A 14437-nucleotide genomic window follows, 5' to 3' on the forward strand; every position below is an offset into this window, starting at 1 on the left:
TTTCCATACATGTCTTTATTAGTTTAAGTATTTATTCTTTTTCAAAATGTAAAGTTTTTTTTTTTATATATTTTTTTCAATTTTAATGCAAGATCTGTTTCTTATTTGAGTAATTATGGGAAATTCAGTTGCAAGTAGGTAAATATGGTAGGTATATATACATTTTATTTAAGAAAAATAATTCAAAAGGGGTCATGAAGACACTGACGACTGGAATAATGTTGCTGAAAATTCTGCTTTCACATCACAGGAATAAATTACATTATAAAATATATTCAAATAGAAAACTATTATTTTAAATTGTAATAATATTTTAGAATATTACCATACTGTATTTTGTATTAAATAAATGCAGCCTTGGTGAGCATAAGAGACTTATTTCAAAAACATGGATGGCTTAACCATCCAGCTCTGCATAAACAATATTCCTGTAATATTTACAGATTTCTAAAATGGTGGCTGTGGTTTTTGTATAATGAAAAACTTAAAATCAGAGACATGTGAAAGATTTCAGATTGTGCTTCCAAAGTGGAAAGAACAGCGCAACCTAGTGGCATTATGGGTATATTGCATGAACACATGTACTACATACACTGCAGTTTACACTGTTTTCTTAGAGATGATGAGTGCCATGATGAAGAGTCATGGTTTGATGCTTTCAAACAGAAGTATCTCTAATTTATTCAGTTTTCAGTTGAGTTTTATAGCAGTTTGAACAGATACTGTGATGATAAGTTCAATGCTGAAGCCTTCATTTGAAGCCATCCCACAAAGAAGGGCTGGAAACTCTTGAATTTTTCATGAAGAAGTGTTTAATCTTCCACATATGAGGAAATCCTGTTAGCAGACTACTAGTTTAAAAAGTTGTTGTTTCTTCACTGTATGTTATGGATATGGAAGCTTGTTTCCGTCACGGAATAATAATAATAAAAAAAAGTAGGCTAAGAATTGCGAGAAAAAATTAAAAGATAATTAAAACTTTTTCTCACAATTCTGACTTTTTCTCAGAATTGTGTGATACAAACTCGTGATTATGAGAAATAAAGTCAGACATTTATGCGTTTATATAGCAATTGACCCTTCGCAAAGACCCGCCCCCCTTAGTTACTGTTCCTTTGTCCAACAAGCCGTGGCGCCGTCATGCCACACAGAGTGAAAAATACTTCACGGAGCAAAGAGGACACTGATAACACATCGACAGACAAGACAGAGCAGGTTACTTATGATATTAAACAAAGTCCCAGCTTTCAAACTGTGTATTTTTTTTAAAGAAATTCGAACAATAAAAACCGCTTTGTGGCTCTTTAATGTGTCGTGACAGATCGCTGTAGCGCCTCGTGAACCGATCATCTCTTTACTAGTTCATTTATTGCATCAAATAAACATGAATGAACATCAGAAGGAATGTTGTTTCAAACGCGGAAAGACGTCAATACACACCATTTTTCAAGTTCAAGTCCACTGAGGTTAATCTTCTAACTCCTGACTGCTTTGTCGGACAAAATGGTGGATTCGGCGTTATGGCTGGTTAGATCACTTGTCAATCAAACTCCCGGCGAAGGGTCAAATTCCGACTTTATTTTTCACAATTGCTTTTCGCTATTGCGAGTTTATATCTCACAATTCTGACATTACAACTAGCAATGGCGAGTTAATATCTTGCGGTTATGAGAAAAAGTCAGAATTGCAGGATGTAACCTCGAAATTGCCAGAAATTAAAAAAAGATGAGATTAAAAAAAGATGAACCAATGAAAGGATCTTGCTATTGACCCAACCTGATCTCACGGCAATTCCTATGTATTTTACGAGGTGACTTCACTCGAACAGATTCGTACGTTTTTTGCTAAATCGTACGTATTTTACAAGTTGCCAAATTCGTATGAATACTTACAAATGACCTATGCCCCTAAACCTACCCGTCATTGGGGTTTAGACAAATCGTACAAATTAATCACCTAATAAAATATGTACAAATTGGACGTAAGATAGCGTTGATAGACCTCAGTTCAGCTTAGACGCCATATTGAATTTAACGCAGATGAAAACGAATCTGTGAGGGATAGACTACTAACTGTAAAAAGGTCCTAGATCACGTAGTTTTCACAACTTTTTTTATACATACACCAAAATTTGGAATGATATTCCATATCACATAAGAAAAATACCATCCATCACATGTTTCAAAAAGGCATATAAACAGTTACACTTTTACTCACTGATCATTTATTTATTGTCCTACTTCTGTTTGCATCGTTTGTATTGTTGTTTTTAGTCATTTGTATTTGTTTAGCCTGTGCTAATGTTTTGTATAAGTGTTTTTTTGACCTTGTGTTGTAAATTGTGTTTTATGTTTTATGATCTGCAGAACAGGAACCTGCTGGAAACCAGTCAGGCCCGTTTAAATTGTACCTTAATGTTACTTTTTAACCTTTCCTGTATAATAAATTAAATGAAATGAAATGAAATGAACTCACAACTTTCAAAACTGTTTTATGGATTTTTTTCTACTGAAAGTTTTTCGGAAAGACGTTTCATCAGCTGAAAATAGGTACGTTGTTTTACAACAGAACAATCAATTAAACGCACTGTATTTCTATCCCTCATATCCTCGTTTTCATTCCTTTGAAAAATTAAATGGCACTACCCTGTTTAAGGTCTATTAAAGCACTTCTCCAAGTGCACTACTTTCCAAATTAAACATCTCCAAAACTGCATATCTCCACTGGGTCAAAGAGTTTTGTTGTTGTTGTTTTGTTTTTGCCCTCTCAGTTAATTGCAAAAAAAAAAAAAAAAAAAAAGGAAAATTAATTACTTTAGAACCCTTAATCAAACTCTTAATTTGTATAGATCCAGCAGATGGACTGGCATGAATAATGTCATCGTCAATCAAAGACAGAGGCGCTGCCAGTGTGAACAACAGCATAAGGGTTTTAATGTAGATCAGATGCCATTATAATGGATCTGACATCACTCAGAGGCCATTTGCACTTCAGGGCTGCATGCGGGTTGCTTCATTTGCATATTAGACGCTAGACATTGATGACAAGCCTTTATATGTGACCTTCACATTTCAATTATTTTGAGTGGGCAAAGAGAGGAGGCTTCAAACAAACACGACCGCAGGTCCTGCACATACCCGGAAGAAACAAAAGCATGTTCATTTTGTCATAGGTGGGACATAAAGAATAATGATAGGCAAAAATGAGATATCTGATTGAATACAGTTCACATTCATTTACATGAACAAGTGGTGTGATTAACTTTGAATGCTCCCATTTGGTATTTTTAAGACTAACTGATGTAGATTGTTCACTGAATTAGAATTAGACTGGTATTCATGTAATTGAATAAAAAGGACCAGCTAGAGGGCTCCTTTCAATCCTAATTTTGCAGTTTCGAGAGACTAAGTTGAAAGGCCAATTTCTTTTTCTTAGGTCACTTCTGTTATAAAGCACTTTTTGAACTCTAACTTTATAATAATAATAATAATTAGCATTTATTATAAATTCTTTGAAAGGGTAAATAGACTTTCAGAAATATAACATTGTTGTCCTCATGCAAGCCAACAGACTATGTTTTATGCTATATTACAGGGCCGGTGTCCTGACATTTCCTCCTACCCATCAGATTGTCCTACGAGGGCTTACTGCACATGCACACATCAATATGACACCATGTCATAATAAATAACACAAAATTACTGTATTTGCATTATTGCTTAGGGTTGGGGTAGGTGTAGGTGTAGATGTTAATAAAGCCTTAAACCACATTAATATCATGCTGGAAGCACAATCTGATAGGTAGCATTTTTCACTGTCAAATTGTGCTACTAACTGTTTCAATGGGAGCAAAATCTGCCAGAGTAGCACCAGTTTGCTGCCCTAGGCAAGATTTTACCCGGTGCCCCTTGTATTGCAGCCAATTCCACCACTGAACATTGTGTTCATACACTCACACAGAAACTCCATAGCTTCTCCACACACATAAAACAAATTATAATTTATAAATACAATACAAATAAGACTTTTTCACAAAACAACTATATTATAGATTGTAACTATATTGCATCTGAAGAGAGAAAAGGAGTACATGTGACAATTGTTTTACATTATATTATTAAAAAAGATGATAATGGTGAAACTATACAAAAATAGCACCTAAGCCACATTATAGCCTAAACACAAAGAGCAAGAGTAATTACACCAAGCATCCATGCACAAAATGTATCCATTGAACACTTCTCTAGCTAGCATACTGTTTAATTTTCAAAATTAGTTTTAAAAGTTTTTGTTTTCCAGCAGATGCAGCAACCTTCCACTAAACAATGGCACATTTGTAATGATACAGAATAATCTTCTTTAAGGCCCTGTCTACACCTGGTATTAAGATTTTGGTCGTTTGGATCACAAGTTGACGAGACACATACACATTTACACCCGGTGTTTTAATCAGGGGCGGTTTCTTCATTAGGGCATTAGGGTGACGCACCACCAAAGTGAGAAAGGGATGGATTTTTTTCAACCACAGTGTTACGCTATAGCTGTCTCTGCTAGGCTGTTTATTCTGCCTTTGGATATACGCTATAGCAGGGATGGACAACTTCAGTCCTGGAGGGCCACTGCCCAGCAGAGTTTAGCTCCAACCCTAATCAAACACACCTGAACCAGCTAATCAAGGTCTTTAGGATTAGTAGAAAGTTATAGGCAAGTGAGTTTTTATCAGGGATGGAGATAAACTCTGCAGGACACTGGCCCTCCAGGACCGGAGTTGCCCATCCCTGCGCTATAGTCTAATCAGCATCAAGTCATGGTCTGGGGAATACCGCCTCTTTTTGGGGGATTTCACTCTGGCAGAGAATTGCCCCGAGTGCTCTCATAGACTTCCATTCAAAAAACTTTTTTTTCGAACTGCAGGCACTGCAATGCAATCTGGGTTCCGGGAGGGCTAGCACTAACGTGCTTTCGTCATCATACATAACCTTAACTTGTGCAGCGATTGGTGGAAACATCTCTATTTATAATCTTTAAGCTAAAGTGACATCAAATAATTTCCTCAGTGCATAACTTACATTTCACAGACATTTTCTCTAAATGTTAGAAAGTTGAGAAAATAGTGGAAGCACAAACTTCCATGAACGAGCGTCGCCGTGCACATGTGCGCCAAACAGACAGAGCGCAATAATTCTGACTAAAATATACATTTAGCTAAAATGTAGAATTTATGTAGAATTTCAAACCTACAATTTTTGTATTTTTTTTTTTTTTTTGTATTTTTATGATAGCAGTAACTGTAAAGTGACTATTGTAGGGTAATCAAAATAGCCTAATAATTAGTCAGTGCTTTTTTTTTTTTCATTTTTAGTTTAGTGAATGTAACTTCTGCTTTAAAAAGCATTATTTTGTTTTTAGATTGTAGTGTCACAATGTTAGAATGTAGGCCTCATGTAATTTGACCCCTTTTTCTTGCACATAATATAACATAGACTACAAGGTTACATTCATGTTTGTTTTCATAGCCTTCAACATGAACATTGTTTGTAGGAAAATATTGGGCAGAATGTGAATTTTTTTTAAAAAATTAAATACAGATTATAATTTTTTTTTTTTTCAAATAGAAAAATACAGAGATTATACATCGCCATTCAGCCCAAAAATAGAGATATGTTTTGGCCATATCGCCCAGCCCTATGGCATGCTTTAAATACTGAATTTTCCATGTTTTAGATAAGCAGTAATAATACATTACATCACATTATTTAACAATTAGCCTATTCTGCATCTCTAATTCTTTTTTTTTTTTTTTTTTTAATTTTAGCACCAGCCGCCGCTGGTTTTAATCTGTCTCTTTTGTCCACTTTCAACCACTTCTGTCCTGATTTCTTCAAGGGGAGGGTCTATTGGTGGGTAAATCTATGGGCTTTTTCAGATCTTTCAATCTAATGGACAAAATAAGCTTGAGCTATTTACATGTGAAAACGCACAGAGATGATGGAAAAACATACAGAGAGCAGCAGCTTTTGTTTCTGCTCTGACAGCCATAAGACCACACCAACCACCGTGAGTGTGTATTAGAAATCAGGAATGGTGAGAGAACATTGTGCTTGGTACATTTTTCCTCTTCAAACTAAACTAGGCATTCAGCGGACAGATACAGACGCTACACGTTAGACTCCTGCTCCCTCTTGTTTTATACAAAAGCAATTGTTGATAGGCTGACTGTTTCGTACAGTGTAATGGACTATGTTTTCTTAGGGGAAGCTTTATGGTAATTATAAATATAATTATAATTAGGCCTATAAAATGTTTTTTATATTAAAGCAATAGGCTATTTCATGTCCAGATATTTATTTATTTTGACTTGGAGTTATGGTTACCCTGTTGTTGTTCAGCTATTTTGCAATAATTATCAGTTACTTCCTATATATGAAGAAACACCTGGAATGTTTTATGTTTATATGTTTTATATAAAGCTGCTTTGAAACAATCTGTATGGTATAGGCGCTATAGAAATAAATGTGACTGGACTTTTTATAAACTTGCAAAGGTATGATGCTTACCTGATGAAAACTGTCCATCACATTGCGGTTGTTGGTCTGAATTCTTGTCCTTTTCTCTTTTTTTCTGCTTTTTTTTCTGCCAGAGTTGATATGCAAAGATTGCATTTGGTCAACCTCACTGACATTCATCTTTGAAAGATCTTTGCCCATTATTCCAGGATTGAGCGGTGTAGTCTAATGTTTACTTCTCTCTCTTAATTCAGTTTCACACCTCGTTGAATGCCGCAGGTCACACTGCAACACCAGACCGATGTTTATACCTCCTCAGATCATATTATCCAAATGGGAGATCATGTCATAGCCCCGAGGCACGAGGGATCCGTCTGGTGCAGTGTTCAAATGTCAGATCTCAGTTAAACACCTCTGCCACTGCGAGTTCTCATCTGGATCAGGACTGACTGCCGAGGTCTGATCGATTTCAGATAGGGCATCGGGGGTGTGATCAGCTGACAAGTGTAACTTCGGAAGGTAATTGATGAATTAAAGGAGATCAGCAGGCTATCTCTGATGTGGAAACTTTTGGAAAGATTGGATTAAGTCACTAAATTGGCTGGTATTGTCTTTTAAGGCAGTCAGTGCTTATCAGCATCTCTCATTTCATCACTCTCTCATTGGATTATCTGAAAGACTGGAGGCTGAGATCATCAGAACTGTCTGCGACCTGTCTGTCCGTCAGTCTGTCTGTAAAATACAGAGACAGTTTAGTTATCCATTCTCACATGGTTCTGCAGAATATCAATCTTTAGAAAATGGTTCAGCTGGGTTCTATATATAACTTGTTTTTTAAGGACCCTTTATGTGATAAAGGTTCTGCACTCTTAAAAATACAGGGTCTTTATTGCCATTGATGAAGGACCTTTAACATCCATGGAACCTTAACATTGCACAAAAGGTTATTTATAGTGGAAAAAGGTTCTTTAGAGTTTTAAAATGTTCCTCGCATGAATAAAAAATTTTATTTTAAGAACTGTTCACTGAAAGGTTCTTTGGGGAACCAAAAATGGTTCTTCTATCTATGGCATCACTGTGAAAAGCCCATTGTGGAACCTTTATTATAAGGCAAAATGTCTTAAATGATTATTTTTCATGTTTAACAGGTTATTTCAATTTTTTTCTAATGATAAAGTATGTTTAGATCCCTGTTGAGCAGATTTTCAGTGAGACCTAATGCAGTAGTTCACATGCACAAAATATGAAAATATTTTCACAATAAAAATATTTTTATATACATATTTATGTTTCAGTTATACACATTAGCATTGACTAACACATTAAAATAATGAATTTTTATACAAAATAAACAACCTGCAAATGGATCACTGAAAGAACAACAACTGAAAGGAACAGTTGAGGAAAGATATTTTAGTATTTTATTAAAGTAGTTTATTGTACTTTTTATAGTGATAAATTGGGTTTTTCAGTGTGTGATATCGTGCTGTAAGTCTGCTGTGCATAATAATACCTGAAAAAAATGATCGATTGTCACTTAGTCATCACTTATGTATATGAAAAAGTACTTCATATACTGAAAACAACAAGATATTAACCTATCAAGACTTTTGAAAGAGTTCTGGATATACTGACATTATAATCAAACCAATATGAAATGTATATTTGCAGCATTTATTTACCATTTTGAATATGACTGAATCCATAACTGCATCTTTTTCTGTGCAGAGAACTAGTTTCTTGCAAGAATGAAAAAAAAAAAAAAAACTGATGTTCCCAGTACATGGACCTGTTTGTTCCCAAGGTGTCAAATTTTTATATTCAATAAACTCTCCATGCCCCATTATAGTCAGCTTGAGTGTTTCTCTCTGGATGCTCAAGTACTGCACCAAAATATGTTTGCTGCGTTGGCCTGAAACTGAACCGCTGCCTTCGTCTCGGATGAGTTATAAAGCCATTTCAGAGGGTAAACAGAGAATAACTCCTCTCCTGAGCACTTCTGCTGTCTACTTTAGTTTCTCTATTGTAGTCAACATTATTGTCTGTCTGAATGCTTCAGGTCTCACACATATTCCTCTCAGAGGATTTCATAATGAGAACGGGTCTCAAAGCCGAAAAAGAGCAGATGTTCGCAGTCTTTCTCTCAGCACTTGTCTGCTCGCTTTCTTACCTTAGATCCTGCGGTATATCAATAAACATGCAATCCTGCATGATCAGAACCTTTTTTATTTTAAATAAATTACTACTTTTACTCAGCAAAGATGCATTCAATTGATAAAAAGTGACAGTAAATATTTCTATTTCAAATAAATGCTGTTTTTATGAACTTTCTATTCATCAAAGAAAAAATGCATCACGGTTTCCAAAAAAATATAAGCAGCACAACTGTTTCAACATTGATAATAATAAGAAATGTTTCTTGAGCAGTGAATCATAATGTCAAAACAAATTAATGATGCTGAAAAATCATCTTTGCATTGAAAGAATAAATTACATTTTAAAATATATTCAAATAGAAAACATTATTATTTTAATTTGTAATAATATTTCACAATATTACTGTTTTCACTGTATTTTTGATCAAATAAATGCAGTCTGAGTGAGCATTAGAACATCTAAAATCTTACCAACAGAAATATCAATGTAATTATCAGTGTAGTGATTGAGTGCTGTTTGCATCTTAGATGCGCTCAACAAAAGATATGAGGGTTTAATTTAAATTATGGATCTGGCAGGGGATACTTATGATGATGTGATGATGTATGATATTTTAAAAAGGATGCTGTATTTGTGTTTTATGGGACAAGAGAGATGATGCAGTACCAGGTCAACACAAAGAGCAGGATGCAGTAGTTTCTCATCAGTGAATGCATAAAAGAGCAAGGCTTTCACTGCACACCTGCAGGAGTGCTTGTACTATAATAGGGTGCCCTTTTTTTTTTAATATACACCCTTTCAAAAGACCTAAATTCCCCCAAACTGCTCAAAATATCTGTTTTACTGTGGTCACTGTTTCCATTAGCAAACATCTTCCTATTTCTTTGATTATAAGATACTTGTTTGATGTAGACTGAATGCTCACAACAAGAATATGATCAATCTGTCTAATATATACGAAGCCTGAAGGTGCATTTTCCAGTTTTGTGCCATGTTCCAATATGAAATAAATACACTGGTAACACTTTACAATAAGGTTTCATTAGTTAACAAATTTAGTTATCATGAACTAAGAATGAACAATACTACCAAAGCATCTATTCATCTTAGTAAATGTTAATGTCATGTACAGTACAGTATGGAAATCAAATGTTGTCGTTACCAATACACTGTTTGATATGGAAAACATCCTTGGTGGTTTTAGTTGTTCTTAAATTTAATATTATTATATTCCATATGTTCAGTTACGGCAAGTATCCTGAGCTGCTTGTCATATTTAAAGGTACAATATGTAACTTTTAGCCCTCTAGCGGCTAAAAAAAACACAAATATGCATGCATTTTATGGAAGAACATTGTTTTGGTTGTGCTTCTACTCTGTATGACTGTGCGGAATATGACCCTTCACAACTGTTAAGAGAGCTAAATGTGGCGATTTATCTGTTCAATAAAAACATCTTACTCACCTGCTGAATAATAAAAAAGGACATCTCCACATCACTTTTACAACATTTCATATGGCTCAGTTCGTGCCATCTGAGAAAAATCAAGCTGCTTTGCCAACGTTATTAATTCCCCAGAGGTTTGAGATGGTGTTGTCAAATATTCCTACTTCGCGCCGATAGACGCCTGCTTTCAAAATGCTTTCAAATTCAAACACTTCCAATGTGCTTTCAAACGCTCTCGTGCGTTGATCATTGTAGCCAATCACAGACATATCCGATGAGCGCGTGAACACAATGGCCAATCAGAGGTGCTTAAAGGATTAGTTCACTTTCAAATTTAAATTTCTTGATGATTTACTCACCCCCTGTTGAACTAAATTGTCATATACAATATGCTAGTGCAAGTATATAACACTTAGTTCAAACTTTAACCTGTGGAGGGCAGTAATACACTTACCAGTGTATACACTGCCGGAATTCTAATAGAGAAGAAGAAGAGAGCTAGTTCAAGATGAGAATTTATTGTTAAAACTTATATACGTTTTTTTAATTTTTTTTTTTCTTTTTTTTTTTAAAGAAAATGAGCGATGGTTTCTCTAGATATATCTTGTCTGGGATAGTGTAGAACGCTTTGAAGCTGCAATGAAACTAATTTTGACCTTCAATCGTTTGGGCTCCATTGAAGTCCACTATACGGAGAATAATCCTGGAATGTTTTCATCAAAAACCTTCATTTCTTTTCAACTGAAAAAAGAAGGACATGAACATCTTGGATCACATGGGGGTGAGTAAATTATCAGGAAATTTTCATTTGAAAGTGAACTAATCCTTTAAGAATGCAACAGCACTCAAAGCGTCACATTTTTAAAATTTCAGTACCGACTTGTTACCAAAGTCGTACTTGTTGTCAACCTTTGCAACTTTTCTCTATTTACGGATATGACGAACCACACAAAGGCCAGCGGCACGTGTACGCAATTTCCCGCGAAAACCATCCCGACAGGTCTAAAATATAAAATAGGCTCATTATAGGCGTATACCATAGTGAAGCAGGGTAGTTTTGAGCAAAACAATTTAAATAGTGTACCTTTAAAGCAGTTTGCTATATAACCTTTCATTAAAAAACGTACAGAAATGATCTCTCGTTGAGTGTTTTTAAGCATAGTGAGTAGGTGTGCAACTTATCATTTAACAAGTAATTGTATCTATTTCTTTGCCAGGAGTTTCATATTGTTTCATTGACATCATGACTGCTTTGGAGTTTAACCTGGAAGCTGTCACACGATATATTCACAATACAACCGCCCACTATCGGACCACCAGCATAATTGAATACAAATTCAGAAATATAGCTCGTTTTATGATGCCGTGGATTCAAAAAAAGAAGAAGAAGATCAAAGCCACTAACCCTCTCAGAGTGTGGAGTCTTCTCGTGCATCGCTGCTGGCCACCGGCTTTTGTTTCTGTATGCAAATGCCTTTGATTAAAGCCAAACAACCCATAAGAGCAATTAGTAAATCATCTAGAATGTACAACAAGATACTTTGCACCCTGCATCTTAGTTATTCTCCCTGTTTATCGTGTCTACATATGCGTAGCGATGCCTCCAAAAGCTTCACTTTTGACTGAATAAATTATGAACCGGGATTTCGGCTGTAGAGGCAAGATGTCTGTATAATTCATTGCATTCGAGCTTCACAGAATGCAAGCATGATGGATAGGGATGTGGAATTTTTTCTAAGCGTGCCAGAGGTCTGGATTTCCCAGGGGAGGGGAAGAGATGACAATAAACATGATAAATACTGAGATGTTACTTGGTTCGTGCTGCAGTTTAGAGCATAAAACAACAGTTGCATGTTGGAATCCATTAGTATATGGTAGGAATATTCAGACAGGGCTATGCAATTATCACTTATTTATTCATGAGACTCGTTATGCTGTCTTTAATTAAAAGACATCTATCAATGCTTCTCAGAGCCAGTCTGACAGTATCATAGCTCGGTCAAATATCTTATAATATGTCAAGTGCAATTGCCAAACAGGAAGTTTAGTACTCCTAAAAACATACTTTTGAGTTGCTTATTTAGAAAATGTTTTGCTTTTAAAGGATTAATTCACTTTCAAATGAAAATTAGCCCAAGCTTTACTCACCCTCAAGCCATCCTGTGTATATGACTTTCTTCTTTCTGATGAACACAATCTGAGATATTTTAATAAATATCCTGACGCATCCGAGATTTATAACGGCAGTGAACAAGAGTCACGAGTATGAGCTGAAGAAAGTGCTTCCATCCACATTCATCCATTATAAACATGTACTCCACACAGCTCCAGGGGGTTAATAAAGGCCTTCAGAAGCGAAGCGTGTGTAAAAAAAAATCCATATTTAACAAGTTATCAAGTAAAATATCTAACTTCCGCCAGACCGCCTTCCATATTCAACTTACGAAGAAAGAGTAAACCGCCGTCGCATCAGTTACACTTTTTCCGTAAGTTGAATAGGGAAGGCGTAGGATGTAGCGAAAGCTTTTTGAACTGCGAGAGTTTCTTTGTATGTTGAATACGGAAGGCAGTCTGGCAGAACCTAGGATTGCTTGAAGGTGAGTAAAACTTGGGGTAATTTTCATTTGAAAGTGAACTAATCCTTTAAAACATCTTTAATGTAATAGCAGTCACTTTCTGTCAATTAAGTGTTAAACTTAATTAATGTAGATACAATTCAACTAGACATTCACAAAGGCCATTTGTAACACCCACACCTTGTAATTGCAGATGTATAAATGCAAAAGTATGACTAAACTTTATAATATATTTTGTACAAACTAATGATATTCAATACAAAACTTCCTCAAACACTAGAAACATAAAATGAAAGAAAGACTTTAATAGTGACACATGCAAATGTAAACACAAAAAGATAGTTAAACTGTTAATAAAGCAGATGTTACAACTAAATCAGGCCTAAAACATCAAAACATATGCAACTTTTAAAGCACAGTAAATGTTTAAAACAATGTATGATTTCAGTAATAAAACATCATGACTCTAAAAGCAATGAGACATGTATTTAAAAATGGTTTTGAATTTTTTAAACCAATAGCAATCATTACTGAAATTATTTTGGGAGTAGAGGACTGAAATGTGCATTTGTGAGCGTTACAATTCCGTCTCGCATGAAAATTTAAAGCCACATTACCGATTCTTCTCAAGCCTTTGCATCCTCTGCCTGTTTTGACAGGCTAAAATGTGGCCTGTTCCTTGTTCTGCTTGAGTGGATGATAAATCAAAGCCTCTCTTTTAACATTCTGCAGCGATGATAAACTCCAACCGCCCCATGATGGTCCTGTTACCACAGCAACTACAGTATCCCAGGTGCGATCCTTCTGCTGAAACTCAGAGCACCTGTACCAAACATTAGTTTGCAGTTTCACAATTCCCTCATGACACATACAACCCATGAATGAAGTGGGTGTCTGTGTTGCACAACATTCTGTCAGACTTCAAGTGAAAGGAGATTAATATTTATTTAGTTTTGTACAATAATAAGCATTATTCAGATATAAATTCAATTAATAATATTGCATTGCAGGATCTTGCATGGATTTAACTTGTTGAGTTGGCATTATACTGTTTCTTGTAGCTATACAATGGACTAAAATTTTCATATGTGACTGGAAGGTCTCTCTCTCTCACACACACACACATAATATATATAAGATATAATGTAATTATGTATATGTTTATATAATGTACTTTATGTGTGTGTGTGTGTGTGTGTGTGTGTGTATACATATAATAAAGTACATTATTATATAAACATATATACACACAGAGCTGGGTAGTAACAGATTACATGTAATCTGTATTATGTAATCAAATTCCAAAAATCAAGAACTTGTAATCAGAGTAAACTACTTTTTAAAATACTCGTAATCAGACTACAGTTTCTTTTTTATGGATTACATGATTATATATATATATATATATATTAAATAATACAAACCCGATTCCAAAAAAGTTGGGACACTGTACAAATAAAAAAGGAATGCAATAATTTACAAATCTCATAAACTTATATTTTATTCACAATAGAATATAGATAACATATCAAATGTTGAAAGTGAGACATTTTGAAATGTCATGCCAAAATTGTCTCATTTTGGATTTCAAAAGTTGGGACAGGTAGCAATAAGAGGCCGGAAAAGTTAAATGTACATATAAGGAACAGCTGGAGGACCAATTTGCAACTTATTATTTGGGTATAAAAAGATCCTCTCAGAGTGGCAGTGTCTCTCAGAAGTCAAGATGGGCAGAGGATCACCAATTCCCC

The sequence above is a fragment of the Megalobrama amblycephala genome, linkage group LG11, assembly GCF_018812025.1.
Source record: "Megalobrama amblycephala isolate DHTTF-2021 linkage group LG11, ASM1881202v1, whole genome shotgun sequence".
NCBI lineage: Eukaryota > Metazoa > Chordata > Actinopteri > Cypriniformes > Xenocyprididae > Megalobrama > Megalobrama amblycephala.